The 18,947-nt window shown below is 41.5% G+C and overlaps 1 long non-coding RNA gene across 2 annotated transcripts in view; it reads right to left on the bottom strand.

Annotated features, from left to right (window-relative positions):
• The window catches only part of LOC311521112, a 62,037-nt gene that overhangs the window by 25,774 nt on the left and 17,316 nt on the right, over nt 1-18,947 (bottom strand). For both annotated transcript variants that reach the window (XR_014711797.1, XR_014711798.1), the window contains exons 2-3: nt 16,307-16,396; nt 11,257-11,339 (exon numbers count right to left, since the gene is read on the bottom strand). This is a non-coding gene — a long non-coding RNA (uncharacterized lncRNA). The remainder of the gene's footprint in view (nt 1-11,256; nt 11,340-16,306; nt 16,397-18,947) is intronic.

Genomic DNA, 18,947 nt, shown 5'->3' with positions numbered 1-18,947 from the left:
AATTATGTCGTCGAAAATGAGTAATTGGAAGCATCTTTCCAAAGGAAAGAAAAGGAGGAAAAAAGAGCAGAAAGGAATGAAAAAGAAAAACAGAGGAAAGGTATTTTGGTTGCTGTTGAATGCTTTGAATTGGGCTGATGCAAGCTAACTGTCATCGAATGAGCGCTGACACAGAGGCAGCTGGCCAGATTAACCTTGTCTGACTTGCAGGTCTGCATTCCAGTGTGGCACAAGGAGAAATTAATGCTGGTGATTAGGGAGATGCCAAGGGGAACTCTTGTGGGAAGACAGCAAACAAACAAAAGGCCAAACTGTGCAGAATGTGCTTTTTTAAAAAAACAAGTTTATTTTTTTAAAAGACTTTTTATAGACAATATTTACTCCCTGTGGGAAAGTCTTTTGTCTTCCTGACAGTAGGAGAATTGGCAGGTGAAATACATACATGTTTTTTTTTCTAAAATCTTTGTCTTTGGTTGGAAAGAAGAGGAGGACTATGAGAAGAGGAGACTTACCTAAGGAGAGATTTTCTTGAAAATACGATTAAGCATGCTTCTCTCTCATTGTATTCATCAGTGAATGATTCTTTCAGTGCTACTGTCGCATGCCAATAACAAACTTGAGCTGTTAAATAGAACCACATGAAATAAGCTGAATGTTCCAAAGACTCAGCGTTAATGGTACTCTCACTCTGTTGTGCCTAGGCACTGAATGACACCAGTCAAGGTATAAGATGGTATGGTTTGGGGCCTTATTTAAGTTTTAAAATTTTTGTTTGAATTGTGCTTCACGTGTGTCAGAGTGTCAGCAATGGACGCCAAAATCTTCCATTTATCCACACACTAAATATAGCAGTAGTTCTAGATGTCATACGATGCATTGAGGATGTTCCTTAACCCTAATCTACAGAGTTACTCTTTGGCAATGTGAGGAGAGGGACAAAGTAGTGTATTCTCCACACCCAAGCCACTTGTTGACCTCTCTGCTTAGCAACAAAGGAGTCAGTTAGCATGTTTGCAGTGTTGTAGCCCTGTTGGTCCCAGGATGTTTGAGAGCCACGGTAGGTGAGATAATATCCTTTATCGGACGAAGGGCATGGCTACACTGGGAACTTCAAAGGGCTGCTGCGGGAGCGCTCCTGTGGCAACGCTTTGAAGTGCGAGTGTGGTCGCTCCTGGTAAGCCACCTCCATGAGGGGATTAGCTGAGAGTGCTGGGAACCCGGCCCCCAGCGCTCGGAGCCTGTCTACACTAGCGCTTTAAAGCGCTCAGACTTGCTGCACTCAGAGGGGTGATTTTTCACACCCCTGAGCCAGCAAGTTACAGCGCTATAAAATGTAAGTGTAGACAAGCCCTAACACTCACTTGTTGGTGAAAAAGACAAGCTTTGGAGCCATACAGAGCTCTTAATCAGGTCAGGGAAAGGAACTCAGAGTATCACAGGTAAATACAATCTGTTCCACCTTGTTTAGCATAAGGAGTTGCAACTTGTTGCAAGAGATCATTCAAAGTGAAGTGGGCAGTTACCACCTCTGCAGGTGTTAGGACAAAGGAGGGTTACAGCTTGTTGTAATAAGCCATAAAACCAGAGTCTCTACTGAGTCCATGAATTTTGCTGTCTCACAGAGAGTTATGCTCCCAGGTTTAAGCTCCCAGGCTTGGCTTTGGAAGGTGTTTCCTTTGAGGATGAGGGCTGAGAGGTCACATACAGAGAGACCACTTTGTGAAAAGTGTTCACTTGGGGCAATGTGGTGTTTTTTGTCTGTTATTTTCCTGTGTGAGTTCATTTGAGAGCATAGTGACTGTCTCGTTTCACCCTCATAGTTATTGGTGTGTTTAGTGCACCGGATGAGATACACTGCATGTTGTGATGGGCATGTGTAGGACCATGACAGGCATGTTGTAGGAAGTATTGATCATTGTATCGGTGGAGTGATGTCTGCAGGTTTTACAACTATCATTGCAGAGTCTGGTGCTACTTTGATAATGGGTGACAAGGCATGTGCAGTCAGAGATTCCCCCACCCCCCTTCTTCTCGGTGTTGCAGCAGGGTCTCTCAGGGTATTCGGGTTCTACTTTGCTGGTGGAGTGTCCTTGTTTGGTGAAAGTAGTTTTAAGTGTGTTAAGGTGTGTAGCCCGTACTTTCTCCCTGGAGCATATTCTGTGGTGTTTGTGTGCTTGCTGTGTTTGGGGTGGTTACTGGAGCTACGAAGGTAGGTGTGGTGATCAGTTGGTTTCTTGTATATAGTTTGTCTCTAGAGTTCCATTGTTGAAGTTGATTGTAGTGTCCAGGAATGTTCTAGAGAGGGTTTGATGGATAGGTGGTGGTATTTGAAGTTGTGGTGGATATCTATAAAGGAAGTTTACATCTGTCCAGAGAATTTAAAAAAATAAACCAATGTATCTCGGATATATCATTGGCTTTGTGATGCATTTGTTCAGAAATTTTTCCTCAAGGCGGCCCAAGAAGAGATTGGCTTACTGGGGATTCATCCTAGTACCCCTGGCTGTTCCCATGATTTGGACAGTGTTTGTTGTTGAATGTAAAACTGTTTTAGGTGAGAATGAAATGGATGAGTTTGAAAATGTGTTTGGGCTGGTATTGAGAATTATCCATCATCTTGTAAATATTTGATACAGGCAGCAATTCCATCATTGGGAGGGATGTTGGTGTATAGGGAAGTGACATGCATGGTATCAAGGATGGTATTCTGAGAGAGGTTGTTAATGTAGCAGAGTTTCTTGAGGAAGTCATTGTGGTCCTCTAGGAAACTGGCCTTTTGTGCGGTGAGTGGTTTGAGGATGGTTTCTGTGAGTCCCAATATTCCTTCAGTAAGAGTGCTGTGGCCAGATAGTGCGTGTCTTCCTAGGCTCCCTTGTTTGTGCATCTTGGAAAGCATATAGAAGGTCCCTGGGGTGGGCTCGTGGGGGATGAATTTGTAGAGTTCCTCTTGCAGTTATTTGGGGAAGGATTTGAATCACCCTAAATCCTCAGGTGAATTGTGGTGTAGGGTCTTCTTTGAGTTATTTATAGTAGATGGTGGTGTAGAGTTGTCAGTTGGCCTTGTAGACACAGTCATCCCTGCTGAGGACTACAGTGGTGCCCCCTTTGTCTGCTAGTTTGATCTCTATCTGTCACTGAATTTCAGGGACTGAATAGTTGTCCTTCTGGTGCTGGAGAGAGTGTGGTGGATATGATGTTAGTTAAGGATTTCACTCAATATTTTTCCTGAAGTAATAATGTAATGATCAAGCGTGTAGTTTATCCACTGTGGAGTGTCCAGTCAGATGTTCTTTTTTGTATGACTGTTGGTGGGGATGTGGTAGTTATGGGTGATGTTGTCTTTGTTGTGAAATAATTCTTTGAGGCTCTCCACATATTAGTATGGTAGAAGTTCAGTCTCTTAGAGAGTACAGATTAGGCTCTGATTAGAGGCAGTCTTGATAAGTGGATGATGGGGTGCCATGTAGTATCCCTGTATCCTACACTCTCAAATGAACTCACATAGTAAAATGATAAAAGATAAAACACACATCTGTGGGAGAACACTTTTCACAAAATGGGCACTCTATATCTGACCACTCAGTCCTCAGCCTTAAAGAAAACCTGCACAATAGCTTCGAAAGACAAGCCTGGGAGCTTAAATTCATAACTTTGCTACACACTGAAAATCATTGACTCAGAAGAGACATTGGATTTATGGCTCATTACAATAATCTATAATCCACTAACCATCCTTTGCCCTAGGACTGCAGCAAGATTAACTGCCCACTTCACCTTGAATGGCTTGTTGCAACATGTATTAACTCCTTATGCTTAACAATTTGTTCCACCTTGTATTTAATGAAGACACTCTGATTACCTTTCCTGGATTTGAAGAAGAGGTCTGTAGGGCTCAAAATCTTGTCTCTTTCACCAAGAGAACTTGGCCCAATAAAAGAGATTACCTCACCCACATTGTCTCTCCAATTATGGTGATTTTTGTTCTAAGAGCTCAGTATTACTTTAGTGTTTTCTTACATGCATGTTTTGAAACATCTTTACTGAGGTTATGTTAAGAAAATACAAAGTAACCTGACCAGTTACCATCCACACACACAAAGAGCTCACTAAATGATCTAGTCCACAAATAATATTATATATGGTATTTTTTAGTTGCAAAATAGACATGACCACTATACCTAAAGCTGCATAGGAATATCCGTTCTAATCCCATTTTAAGTAAATCAAGTCACACCCTTCTGAAACCTTTACTTTTGGGCTGTACTTTTTTGTCTTTGGTTTTGGCTCAACATTGGTTGTTATGGGTTGTTTTTGGTAAATTACAGAAAAGACTTCTTTAAGAGAAGAAAGTGGAAAAGAAATCATTTACAAAAAAAATCTTATGTCCTTGTTTTGAACAGCCCGCTACGTGAAACTTCTGGGAATAGACAGGTAACATTTGCTATGATAACAGACCCCACTGAAGAATTTTTCAGAAATAAATTGACTTTGATTCAACCAAGAGACTTTGAAAATTATGCATTGAATATGTGCAGTAGATGGTTTTGTTGGGTTTTTGAAGCATGCATCTAAGCAAGTAGGGGTGTTTATTGGTAAATCTAGTCACATGTATTCCTGTGAACCTGGGACTGGTGGAAGAGCTCCTGTGGATCTTGTAAAGCATGTATGAGCAGAGGCAAAGGTTCTTACAGACTTTGTAAGGTAAAGGGGGCTATGATTTGATGTTTATATAATCCAAGACTATGGGCCTGGTTCTCTAATACCTTACACCTTGTGTAATCCTTTACACTTGTGCTAAATAGGAGTAAAATTTTACCAGATCTGATCAGACACCCTCTGAACCACAGGTATAAATGACTACACAAGGTGAAAGGCAGGGTAGGATCAGAATTTGTGCAAAATTATCTGAAGTGAGTTTTGGGGTTTTTTTGGCTAACCTTTGCATTTCAGAAAAGTGAGGATGATCATGGTGAATACTACAAAGCATGTCCATCAGTATTTGCTTGAATTTGTAAAACATAAATTTGTTTAGGTAGTGCTCATGCACTGTTTGTGTTAGTTCTCTGAGTATGTAAAAACTTTGAGATTTATTCACATGTAGGGCCCTACCAAATTCACACTAATGAAAAACATATTAAGAACTGTGAAATTCTGGTCTCCCACTGTGAAATCTGGTCTTTTGTGTGCTTTTACCCTATACTGTACAGATTTCATGGTGGAGACCAGTGTTTCTGAAATTTGGGGGTTCTGACCCAAAATGGAGTTGCAGTAGTGTCACAAGGTAATTTTACAGGGGTCGTGGTATTGTCACTCTTACTTCTGTGCTGCCTTCAGAGCTGAGTGGCCAGAGAGCAGCAGCTGGTGGCTGGGCGCCCAGCTCTGAAGGCAGTGCCCAGCCAGCAGCAGGGCAGAAGTAAGGGTGGCAATACCATACCAGCCATCCTTACTTCTATCTGCAGAGCTGGGTCCGCAGTCAGCAGCTGCCACTCTCCGGCCGCCCAGCTCTGAAGGCAGCACAGAAGTAAGGGGAGCAGTACTGCTACAATAACTTTTCCAATCCCCTACAACTCCTTGTTGGGTCAGGACTCCTACAATTACAACACCGTGAAATTTCAGATTTAAATAGCTGAAATAATGAAAATTATGATTTTTAAACTCCTATGACTGAAATTGACCAAAATGGAGCATGAATTTGGAAGGGCCCTATTCATATGTATGTGCTTTTAAAGTGCATCTGAAGCTTGCATGCTCTAGCACAGGGGTGGACAACTTTTTGGCCCAAGGGCCACATCTGAGAATAGAAATTGTATGGTGAGCCATGAATACTCACAAAATTGGGGTTGGGGTACGGGAGGGGGTGAGGGCTCTGGTTGGGGGTACGGGCTCTGGGGTGGGGCAAGAAATTAGGAGTTCAGGGTGCGGGGGGCGGGGGGGAATCCCAGGCTAGGAGGGAGTGTGTGTGTGGGAGGGTAAGGGCTTTGGCTGGGATTGTGGGCTCAGGCTGGGGGTAAGTGGCTGGGGTGCAGGGAGTTCGGGGTGCAGGCTCCGGGCAGCGCTTATCTCAAGCATCTCCCAGAAGCAGCGGCATGTCCCTTCTCCACTCCTACACGGAGGCGCAGCCAGGTGACTCTGGATGCTGCCCTGACCGGAGCATGGCTAACCCCAGACCCTGCTCCCCAGCGGGAGCTCGAGGGCTGGATTAAAATGGCTGGTGAGCTGGTTCCGGCCCAGTGGCCATAGTTTGCTCACCCCTCCTCTAGCATGTGTGTCAGAACTGGTATATTTTACCTGAGATGGATCACAGCTTGACACAGCAGGGGTATATAGTTGCCAAAAACCTACATCAGCGTCCTGAAACAGAAAGCAACTAACATGAGCCAGACAAGGATCTGACCATGCTATTTGCAACTATGAACCACCCTCCTCCAAACCTTACCCCACCTCCAGCACACCCTTTGTGTAAATATGGAGGTGGGAAGTTTAAACTGAAACTGTACCTAACCAATATTTTTTAATACAGTAGCCTCATTTTTTCTTTTTTTTTCTTTTTTTTGAAGATGAGATGCTTGGGCAAGACCTGTGAAGCTCAGATAGAAAAAGGTTTAATATAGTCTGAAATTCCCAAAATCCTGCTTATCTTTGGTCTCTGTAAAAAATGGCTCCCCCAAGATAGTCAATCCCCCAGTAGCTCCAAGCCCTCCCTCCCAACAGCTCTCACTACTTTCCTTTTCTTCATGCTTTACACTACAGCACAGATGGTGCTATGGCCCTTTATCTTTACTGTATTCCTTTGTACTCAGCTATCGCACCACATGGGATATGTAACATCATACACTAATATCAGATCCCTAGAATATAAAGGTGTTAGGGAAGAGACAACGCTAGCTTTGAATATATTGCTTCCATTTGTCTGTGTCACAGTCTTCATATTACCACAGCATAAACTTTTATAATGTTTCAATTAGATTAGAGAGGCTTATGATGAAATACTAACTATCCAGCTGTATTTTTGGTAGCAGTAATATGGAGTTGGGTGGTATAGTTTTTAGGTGGATTTTCTTAAACTTTACACATGCTGTCTCTGGAGACTTTTATAAAATCTAATATAAATGTTTTAAGTCCTCAGTTTATTTTACAGAAATCACGAACTAAAGAACTGTCTTTTTATATTCCAGATCCCATTTTTTTAAAACCTAACACTAAGAAAATCTCAAATGGCGGCTAGCACAACTGAAGAATCAGACAGAAAGCAGGGGTAAAATCGTGGCTCCACTAAAGTCAATGGTTACACTCCCATTGACTTCAAAAGGGCCAGATTTCACCACCAAGCCCACCCACCAAATACAAAACAAACCTCAAAACAAAAAGAAACAAATAAAACCAGAGACAAGGAAAAACCTTTAAGGCAAAAGGAAGCCATTATGTCAGTGTCTCTCCTCCCATTGTGCTCTTCTAGGTTGCTTTGGACTAGTCCATGTGCTTGGACTACTCACTAACAGCCAGTGGGATGGAATGAGCCCACTAAATTGAAATATCCTTATTACCTGCAAATTATCTGTTTATCTCCCCATAGATAATCAAGACTTGTCTAACCAGTTTTGTCCTCTTATAAATCCAATAATAAAACCACATTACAAGGGGGAAAATACTGTTCATAAATTGAGTTAGTAAATATGTTGAATCTAAGCAAATCACTTGTTCTTCTGTTGCCTCTAATTGGAGCAGAGGCTAAAAGTGCCTGTTTTATATCTAGAACTGATGAGCCAGAGCATACAATGAAAATAATTAAAGTTAAACCCTTCCACCAGCACTGATCTATGCTTTCTGGGCTTCCAGCTGCCATTATTTTATAAAGACATCTGTGGTATTCAAGAAATGACAGAGACAGTACCTTACTGGTTTAACAAAGTGATCCTGATGCCCTGGATACTAAGTTCCCTTTTTTCCCTCTTCTTACTACTTTATTTCCTCGGGTCAAACTAAGCTGCAGAAGTTTGGAATTCAGGGAAAGCCAGTCAGTCCCCTTTCGAGCTCTCCACCTCCCTTCACTGTTGAGGCCCCTTGCACAGCTTGGTGGTTGATCCACACAGAAGGCAAGAGGTGTTTCCATGGCTGCCCTTCATCAGGGTTCTTGCTGGACAGGTGCATCTTGAGATTGCAGAAGGGGCTCCAGAAGAGTCCTGCCAGAGGAGGTTGCTAAAGGGACGTGCTGAACCATACTTCAATTAACCTGGCTATGCTTCACTCCTGGTCAATGCTACCCACGTTTTCGGTAGTACTGGCTCCCAATGGCACATAATCAATGTGAGGACTTCTCGAATAAACCAAGCCTAAGTGAATTTCACCCTATATCTGTATAGTAGATACTTGGTGCCTGCATAGCTCTTATGCAATGCCACAGTCCCTTTCCAAAGAAGATTTCTCCATTACAGCACTGATTAAAATTTTCCCTCTAGCTTTCTTCTAATCTGTATAACAAGAATTTCCCTTCATTTCTACCCAGTCAGGCACTGGAGTCTCCTGTTCACTTCTATATTCCAGAACAGCATGCAGGGTAGGACACTGACAAAGAATCAACCCCATTTTCAAATGTGTGTTGCTACATCACTCCTTCACTGGCCTCTGATAGCAAGTGGTCTTGAATGGGGAGTTCTGCTTAATTTTACTCCCCAGTCATGCTCTCTTAGCCATCAGCCACTTCTTCATGCATGGAAAAATTCCTCCCTCCAGTCTCATCTTGTCTCATTTCCCCTTTTTAAGGCTAGTCCAGACTACCAAAAAAAGAAAAAAAAAGTATTAGCTAACGTGTTTTATTTATGTGCTATTTAAAAGCTTAGTACCTAGTGTAAACAGGCTCTAAGACCTTTAAAAATGTGTAGTTGGTCATGGTCAACCCTCGGCAAGGCTTTAAATGTGCTTTGTCACCATGAAGTGATAGGCAACTCACTCCACCTCCATTGTATTGTTATGGTTTGGGTTAAAACCTCATTGAAATTGATGGGTGTGAACATGACCTTCATTTACAATAGCTGTAGGACAGTTAAGGAGCGCATTTAAAACAAAGCAAAATGCAGACTTCCCAGAAACTAGCATCATTTAGGTAGAGTTTGATCAGGGTGCATGTGCAGGTGAGACAGCTGAAGTCAAAGAGCACAAGGAGAGACACAGGGACAGACAAACTGAAACAAGATATACTGAGAGGGACAGGCTGAGACAGACTAGACAAGCATGGTGCATGATTCTGGAAAAAGCTAGGGATGGAGTGTTTGGATCTGCTGCTGGCTGAACAGGCATGCAGCTATAAGGAAATACATCTCATTTTGTTTTGATTTCCCCTGCATTCTGAGAAGTAGGTCTTTGTACAGTCCTTGTATATAGACAACTTTGCATCAAAGAAAATACCAGACTCCATTATCAATTTGTACCACCAATTGGAACACCCTCAAGGCCCCAAACTTTGACTAGCCATTCAGGTAAAAAAAGGAATAACAATTTTCTTATGTCATGGGTGCTCACTGCCTATCTGTCTGACTGCCTTCCTTCAGAGCCTGCTCTGTAGCCACACAGAGAAGCTTTCAGGCACTCTATTCTACACCTTGATTATGGGCAGATCAATGACAAGGTTTTCCATAACTTAAGCAATACCCTGGCAATAGGGCTGGATTTAGGAGCAGGCGACCCAGGCAACCACCTGGGTGCTGGACTTGGGCAATACCAAGTCTGGAATTCGACATGAGGTGCAAAGCCTGCTGACTTCAAATTTCTGGTCTCAATTGTAGTTTGGCATGATAACCTGTTCCACGTAAACATTGTAAGCAAGGCATTACAAACTCAGTGGATGGACATTGCAACCACTACAACTTTGATGAAAAGCTGCCTTGATTTCGTTGTGGCCTATAGAGACAGCAGATTTGAAGATGCCATCACTGTTGCCAAAGAAATGATGGAAAATTTAAGAGTTGAGTCTGTCTTCAATGAAACTCAGTCATTGGAAGAAGAGACAGTTTGGTTATGAGGGGAAGATGAGGTGATGGGAAGTTCAGAAGAAAAATTCAAGAGGGCGGGCTTTTTGCTTGCTCATTGACACGGTTCGAGTGTCCATCAAAGAAAGGTTCGGACAAATGAAGCACCACAAAAAGACCTGGGGTTTTTTGTATGACCTTAGTAAACTGCCGGAGGATGGGAAAACACTCCAGAACAATTGTATGGACCTTTACCAGATGCTGACACATGGGAAATGTTTGGACATCAATGATAAAGACCAGTCTTTGGATCTCTCTGATGCTGTGCTTCAGTTCGCGACGGCAAAGGCGAGAAAAGCGACCTTTTGAACTGAAGGACTAGGCTTAACATTCTAAGGTTGTCACCTACTGTAATGCTATTTAATACTGGTCCACCCAATATTGGTGCACAGTTCAACTTCTTGGTGTTAGTACATTTCAATTATTCTTAAAATTTAAAAAGTTTCCATAAGCTTAGAGGAAACTTTGTTTTTTATTTGCTTATATATGGCACGGATAAATACAGATGCACAGATCCTAGCATGCAAATTTATTGTCTTATTTGACAGGGTTAAATCATGCATGCAAATTGTGCATCAAAGTAATGAAATGGGCTTCAAATGCAATAAATTAAGGTATTCAAAAGTTTAACAAATGGAGGGAGGGTGCTGAAGACACTCCTTGCCTGGGGTGCCATTTGGTCTAGGGTTGGCCCTGCTTTGTGATGTCTCCTTTCCCTTTGGCCACGCCCCTTTTCTCAGCAGCACTCTCTGCTGCACTGCCCCATCGTGTAGACCATACTAAGGGTGGTCTATAGAGGTGGAGATTGATTCAGCACACACTTATCACCGCCAAGTTGCTAAATGAAGTTTACTGGCGTAAACTTTCCTTAATATGGGATAAACGGACCTGAACACAACCATGAAGGTGGCTTACAGTATCACATAAATAGACAATGACTCAGTCGTTCAAACTCCTAATCACACAAGTAGCCCCTTTCTCATGTAAGTAACCTCAGTGACTCATGAGTGTAAAGACCATGTACTTTAGTAAGGGATTGCAGGATTGGTCTTACTATATTTCTAAGTAAAATGTGATGTATTCAAAGCTGATTAGGTTTAAGAATCAGGTCTGAATTCTGAATAAGAATTGCAATATTTTTAATTGAGTTCAAGAAAACTAAGCAATAGGAACAAACAAAACGTTACCAGCTGATGAGCCCAATTGCAAAAGCTTCTGTCTCTCAAGGATTTACCTTCAGGCAATTAATGTTTATCCCACCTCTTCTAGCTGACATTCAGACAACACCAGGAAGGCCAGAGGGACACTTCCATTTATCTGAAAAATATAATTGCCATTGTTTATTATTGTCATACATGTGAAAAATCAACATGGTGTTCATAAAGGAACATATGAAATTAGTTGTCAAGGAAGACCATGAAAGAAAATAACATAAGTGAGTTTAACAGGTAGCAAGACATTTTATGGGGAAGAGAGAGAGAGAGAGAGAGAACTGAAGGTACATTGAAAAAGGAGAAGAGAAAAGGGATGACAGTAACTATGAATAGAATAAATAGTATGTTGGACCAAATGGCCTTTTGTTGTCCAGTAGTTCCTTCTGTCCTCCACATCTGCATGTGAGCCTTTACAGTGAATCACAATATCACTGAAATAAAATGATATATGGGTCAAAGAAAGATGTTTCAGATGTTTTCAGGAATTCAGGTATCTGCACATTTCAGTTTCCCCAAGCTCATAAACAAGGTGAACGATTTCTTATCTTCTGGGTTATTAGTCAGTGAAATACTGTTGTTAACAAAATGTTCAAACATTTGTGAGCAGGAGTTAACAAAAAGCATCAAACTACACCTATGGGTTGCACACTTACACCCCTCAAAAATGTTTGAATGCTTTTCATTTCCGTACCATAAATTTCTTCTCCCTCCCCACATCTATTAATTTTTGCATGAGTTTAATGCTCATGAAATTTCTTACAGTCTAGGATAGCATCCGGAAATATTAAAGAAAAATAATTTAGAACTGTCATATCCATTTATCTCAGTCCCCATATGAGGAAGTCAAAGAGTCTAGCTTTTATTTATTGCTATTTCAAGTTTATTTTGGTATTACTCTCATGAAATCATCACACATTAAAGAGTGGTGAATACAGAAGTACAAAACGGGGCATTAAACAGCAATAAGAATCAGATCTACTGAAGGAGGAGAATATCATGCAATCTTCTTTGTATTACTTAGTAGAAACCAATGTTGACAAGCTAAAGCTAGTACTATGTTGTCAGGAAGCCACTAAGGAATACAAATGTAGTGTCTCAAGCCCTTGTCCCCCAGCAAAGGCTATTTGTTACACTACTGAGTGAGCCTTCCTAGCCTACGAAAGCTGTAAGGAGATGTGGATCTGATTTTTTTTTTTTTTGTGGTAACTTTGAAGATGAACATTTGATATTTTTAATACTCAGAATCTCTTTAATATCATCAGTCTTTACTATTCAATAGTGCAAAGGGCCTCTCTCCAGGGGAGAAAAAAAAAGGTTTCTAAAACCTCAGTTGAAAGATGCTGAAGGTTCTTCCTGACACATTCAGATACTTGACTACTTTTTTTTGTTAGCCTTCCTTCTCTAATGGGATTATATCATTTCAAGCTACTCCAGTTGCTATTGTACTGCGTAGTATTACAGGCCTTAAACAGTTGAGAGAGAAAACACTAGCAAATTATGACAGGGAAAGAATCATCCCAGGTTATTTCCAGAAAGGATCTTTAGAACTTCATCACAAAGATCAGCAACATGACCTGCTTCTCCATCCTCTTTTTGAAGACTGCACATATCACAGATTAGCACTGGATGGTCAAACGGCCAAGGACTGCAAGAAGATGCCAAGATATCACATTTCTGAAATTATCCCAATGACTTTAAAGATACAGGGCAGACAGATATCTCTGATAAGGATAGAAATCAATCCACGGTTTATTTCACTTGTGTCCTCAGTGACCTTATGAAAGGTATAACCTCAAATATTTAGTTTGTAAACTCTTTGGGGGCAGGGGCTGTCTTTATTTTAGTTTTGTATACAAATAGTACAATGTGCTTCTGGGTGCAACAGTAATATAGACAATCGGCCAACATGCTGATGTTTAAGAAGAAGGTTTTACAGAACATAATGGGCCTTGATTCGGCCATCCTTACCTACATAAGCCACCACAGTAAGGTACTACTCAACATGAGTAAGCATGACAAAGTTGGGCCCTACATAAATTATAATATTTTCATTAAAGTTTCAGTGACAACAGACTTATTATGATTTACTTTGAACATTTCCCACAAGTGTTGGAACACTGAAGTTCAAACGTGAAACTGATGACAAAACAAAAGTGAAACTCAATCAAGTATAATTGTCCAAAGTGATTGAAATGTGAAAAGGAAACAAACCAAAGAAGTGCATTAGCTGTAGTTTAAAAACCCCTTAAGATTACTACAACTAATACATTAACAGCAACACTAAAATGAACATTTAGAAAAATAGTGGGTCAGATCCATAGTTGGTGTAAATCACTGTAACATCATTGAAGTCAATGGAGCTATGCCAATTTACACCAGCTGAGAACCTGGCCCATCAATTTCACACAGACAGTGCTCCTTTTCTTCTACTTCCTAGGCCTCACTCCTGAATGACATCTGCTTGCCTGACTCCTGCAGAGCCCATTGACTCCCAGGGCTCCACTCGAGCAGTTACCAAAGTGGTGGTGGCACCAGAGGGCTGGGCACATTGATTTGCAGAATAAATGTAGCATACAGAGCTGGTTAGGAAAGGGTATTTGTTCCTATTAAAATTTTTGACAAATACAAAAACATTTTTATTTTCACTGAAGTTTTTTCCTTCAAAAGTTTGAGTTCGACAAAACCCCGGCAATTTCATCTAAAGCAGAGATTTCCCATGGAAGTTTCCATTAAGAGTCAAAAAAGTCAATTTTCTTAGGAAAAAAGATCTTGAATGAAAAAGGTTGACCAACTGTAACAGCAGATTCTGAGTGTAGGGAAACGAGATCCTGAAGGCTAAAGGCTGTACAGAGGGATAAGGTTCAGTGGTTCCCATGTTGTAGGGGCTTTTAGCAGAGAGCACAGAGTTTATTAGAACTCCACTCAGTCTGTCTGAACATGATCTCAGGCAAACCAAACAGATCACTGATGAACATGATTCCTCTACTCTTTCCAGCTTTAAAACGGTGAGCAATCAAGCAAGTAGTACCATTAAAGTCAATAGCACCATATATTTGAGTAAGAATTCCTTGCATTACTATGGGTTGGAGGAGCACACCATAGCTTATGCAGAACCAAAAGAGTTCATAGCCAAAGGAACACTATTCTATTATGGTACTACCTTTTTGCTACCCTACAGAGTCAAATACCTGCTGCTGCTCTGACGAAGTATTTCATTGTTTGTGCTGGTTTAATTTTTAATTGTTTTCTGCACTAAAAATATTACAAAATATTTGAAGTTCATTACATAGACTTTGAAGGAAGAAAACTGAAAATAAATCCTTTCTTAATAGGAAGAGATGAAGTGGGTTTTTTTTGTTTTGAATTAATAACAATGTAATAAAAGCCACTAAAAGAAGTGGAATACGGTATACTGTAGGTAAGTAAAGTTTATTCAAAGATTTAGCACAAGCACTGTTGTCTTTTTATGGGTTCAAGGCATTGGCTACTGACAAGTTAAATAATTTAACTCTGCAGACTAGTGCTCTGCTGACTGGTCCCACTAAATACATATCGCACACCTCAGACCATGATGAGTGCTTGATAAGATTTTCTGACATGCTATACCATTAAACCAAGCATCCTGAAGGTTTATCTGTCAAGACATATTTAAAGTAAAACTTAAGCTTTTAGAAATTACAGTATTATATTGAATCAAGCATCTTCAAAACGCCAGGGATTTCCAGCAGAACTACCAACATCAGAAAGCTACGATTATCATACAATCTCCAATTTCAGCTGCTTAACCTTTAAAAAAATCTGATCTACTAATCTTCTAGCCAACCAAGTAGCTATTTTCAAGCCTTTCATAAGAAAGGAATATTTCATCTCCTAAGGCCATATCTATGTATTGCCTTTCAGAGCTGCAAATGCCACAGCAACCACCAGGTAGAGGACTCTTCTTTTGTAAAGTGTAGGTAAAAAACAGCCCAACGGATTTTTTTCTTTTGCAGACGTGTATTTTATTTTTGTTTTATTTATAAATCTGGAGGAACTCGCTGTGGCTATAAAGAAATCTTGTGACATGAAATGAATATCAAACAGTAGGGAGCCAGAGGGGGTTATTGCTGCTGTTTTGACTGTTGACTGCATGTTTTCAGGAAAAGGGTCCAAACTGGCATTTTCAGACTCTTGTGCTGTCTGTTACATGACAGCTGAGATGCACAGAGCTACTTATTTAAAAAATTGTATGTTACATGCGCCCATCATTATCTGCATTGATTGCGGCCGGGCACCCAGATGGAGAGGGAAGAAAATTACTCGTTAGATTGGAGGAAGGGAAAAAACAGACACACAGTGCAACTGTGTTGCCTTTGTTAAGCCTTTCATTCAGGGGACATTAGGGAATATTGTTACATCTGTTCAAAGACCTTTACAATAATTGATACTGTTTTGGTAAGACAAAGAAAGCTGCTCTGGCCAAGAGGAAATTAACAGAGTATTGCATGCCTACATTCTTGGAATGTACATAGCTGATTCAACCTAGGTAGTCAGAAACATGGAGAATATGCATAGTATACACACAGCACACAAAGCAAAATGCTTCATATCATGGAAGTGACTGGCATTGTGCTGGTACAGAGCACTGTACATATAAATGCAAGGTAAAAAGTGATGAGCAAGACAGGGAGTGCAATGATGAGCGTTTTGCTGCATGGCCACCAAGTTATTCCCCTGTTACAGGGCAGGAGTGTAATAAAAGAGAATCATATTCTCAGCTGGTATAAATTGATGTAGCTCCACGGAAAGGAATGAGTCACTGATTTACAACAGGGCCCTCCATTTGCAAGCTGACACTCACATGTAAGCCCCTGTCTCTTCAGGCACACCCTCCCCGTTTTTTACCCTGTGCTCTGAGAGGGAGGAAATGGGTGTGCCAGGACCTTGGGGCATATTTCTGCTCAGCCCTGAAAACTGCCCACTGGAAGGGATTTGTTTTTTTTTTAAAACACACACTTCAGTGGGTGCAGGATCAGGCCCTAGCACTTTAGTTTAATTGCTCCCAAACAAACAGCTTCCATTCACACTTACCCTGCAGTGCAACCACCTTGCTCTGCCTCCTCCATACGATACAATGATTCCCAGGATCAAAGCCTTGGTGGATTGCTGTTAAAATCCCATCTATTTTAGAAGAAAACAAAAATGATTTGAACTGAAAAAATTCTCAGTTATACTAGAAACATCAAGGTCTTTATTAGAATAAACATTTAGCTTCCAGGTGTAAATCAGCACTATTTCCAAAATATTCCTCCTCTACTGAGATTTTAATATGCTATATACTGTAGTACTTTCTATCCCAGGGTCTGGTAAATGCTGAGGTTGAATTCAATGAAGCTGTACATGATCCTCAATACTAAATGATTCAGCTTCAGGGTTGGCCAGCTTCTAAAGGTTGTGGTAGACTAATGATCTCTGAAGACTGTTTATGATATGGGTGAACTCATGGTTTATTGTTGTTAACCCACTGACTCAGTGGCACTGCAGAAATAAAAGGGATTATATTATACCTTTTAATGAAGACTTTTCAGAGCATCTGAGAGCTCAAATGAGACTAGATTAGAGCACCTGAAAGAGAAGGCAGCCAATTATAGGGGGGATTTTTAAGCAGAGATTTTCACTAATAAAATTAAAGTTTTAAGGTTTCACTTCAGTACAAAGAGAAGATGCCAATAAGACACCTTTCCCCATTGGGCTAGATCAGGGATTGGCAACCTTTGGCATGCAGCCCATCAGGGAAATCCGCTGGTTTGGCCGATCGCAGGTCCCACTGTTCACCATTCCAGGCCAATGGGGGCTGCGGGAAGCGGCGTGGGCCAAGGGATGTGCTGGCCACCACTTCCCGCATCCCCCAATGGCCTGGAATGGTGAACTGGGGCCAGTGGGAGCTACAATCAGTTGAACTTGCACTTGTCAAGTGGAGTGCCCCAGGGGTCGGTCCTGGGGCCAGTTTTGTTCAATATCTTCATAAATGATCTGGAGGATGGTGTGGATTGCACTCTCAGCAAATTTGTGGATGATACTAAACTGGGAGGAGTGGTAGATACACTGGAGGGCAGGGATGGGATACAGAGGGACTTAGACAAATTGGAGGATTGGGCCAAAGGAAATCTGATGAGGTTCAATAAGGATAAGTGCAGGGTCCTGCACTTAGGACGGAAGAACCCAATGCACAGCTACAGACTAGGGACCGAATGGCTAGGCAGCAGTTCTGCAGAAAAGGACCTAGCGGTGACAGTGGACGAGAAGCTGGACATGAGTCAGCAGTGTGCCCTTGTTGCCAAGAAGGCCAATGGCATTTTGGGATGTATAAGTAGGGGCATAGCGAGCAGATCGAGGGACGTGATCGTCCCCCTCTATTCGACATTGGTGAGGCCTCATCTGGAGTACTGTGTCCAGTTTTGGGCCCCACACTTCAAGAAGGATGTGGATAAATTGGAAAGAGTCCAGCGAAGGGCAACAAAAATGATTAGGGGTCTGGAACACATGACTTATGAGGAGAGGCTGAGGGAACTGGGATTATTTAGTCTGCGGAAGAGAAGAATGAGGGGGGATTTGATAGCTGCTTTCAACTACCTGAGAGGTGATTCCAGAGAGGATGGTTCTAGACTATTCTCGGTGGTGGAAGAGGACAGGACAAGGAGTAATGGTCTCAAGTTGCAGTGGGGGAGGTTTAGGTTGGATATTAGGAAAAACTTTTTCACTAGGAGGGTGGTGAAACACTGGAATGCGTTGCCTAGGGAGGTGGTGGAATCTCCTTCCTTAGAAGTTTTTAAGGTCAGGCTTGACAAAGCCCTGGCTGGGATGATTTAATTGGGGATGGGTCCTGCTTTTGAGCAGGGGGTTGGACTAGATGACCTCCTGAGGTCCCTTCCAACCCTGATATTCTATGATTCTGATTCTATGCCAGTGGCTTTCCCTGATGGGCCGCATGCCAAAGGTTGCCGATCCCTGGGCAATCATTAGTTGCATCAGAGCACTACTTGGCAGACTGGAAATAAGGAACAAATGTTAAACATTGAGGGTGATTAACCACTGTACTTGGTTACCAACAGAAGTGGCAGATGCTCTATCACTGGAAGTATGCAAAAATCAAGATCTTTCTAAAAGATGTGCCCTAGATTAAATACAGGCTGTTGGGCTTGTCATAAATATAAAGGGAAGGGTAACTACCTTTCAGTATACAGTGCTGTAAAATCCCTCCTGGCCAGAGGCAAAGTCCTTTTACCTGTAAAGGGTTAAGAAGCTCAGGTAACCTGGCTGGCACCTGACCCAAAATGACCAATGAGGGGACAAGATACTTTCAAATCTGGAGGCGGGGGAAAAGCTTTTGTCTGTCTGTGTGATACCTTTGCCGGGAACAGATCCAGGATGCAAGCCCTCCAACTCCTGTAAAGTTAGTAAGTAACTAGAAAATACATTAGGTTTTCTTTGTTTTGGCTTGTGAAATTCGTTGTGCTTGAGGAAATGTGTATTCCTGGTTTTGTAACTTAAGGTTTTGCCTAGAGAGATTCTCTGTTTTGAATTTGACTGCCTGTAAGATTATCTTCCATTCTGATCTTACAGAGTTGTTCTCTTATCTTTTTTTGTTCTTCTAATAAAGTTCTGTTTTTTAAGAATCTGATTGGGTTTTTTGGGTCTTAAAAATCCAAGGCTGGTTTGTGCTCATCTTGTT

This window comes from Lepidochelys olivacea (genome assembly GCF_965140295.1).
Source record: "Lepidochelys olivacea isolate rLepOli2 genome assembly, chromosome: 5".
In the NCBI taxonomy this organism is placed as follows: Eukaryota; Metazoa; Chordata; order Testudines; family Cheloniidae; genus Lepidochelys; species Lepidochelys olivacea.
Note: the sequence above shows the minus strand (reverse complement) of the source record. Positions and strands in the feature narration are given on the sequence as shown.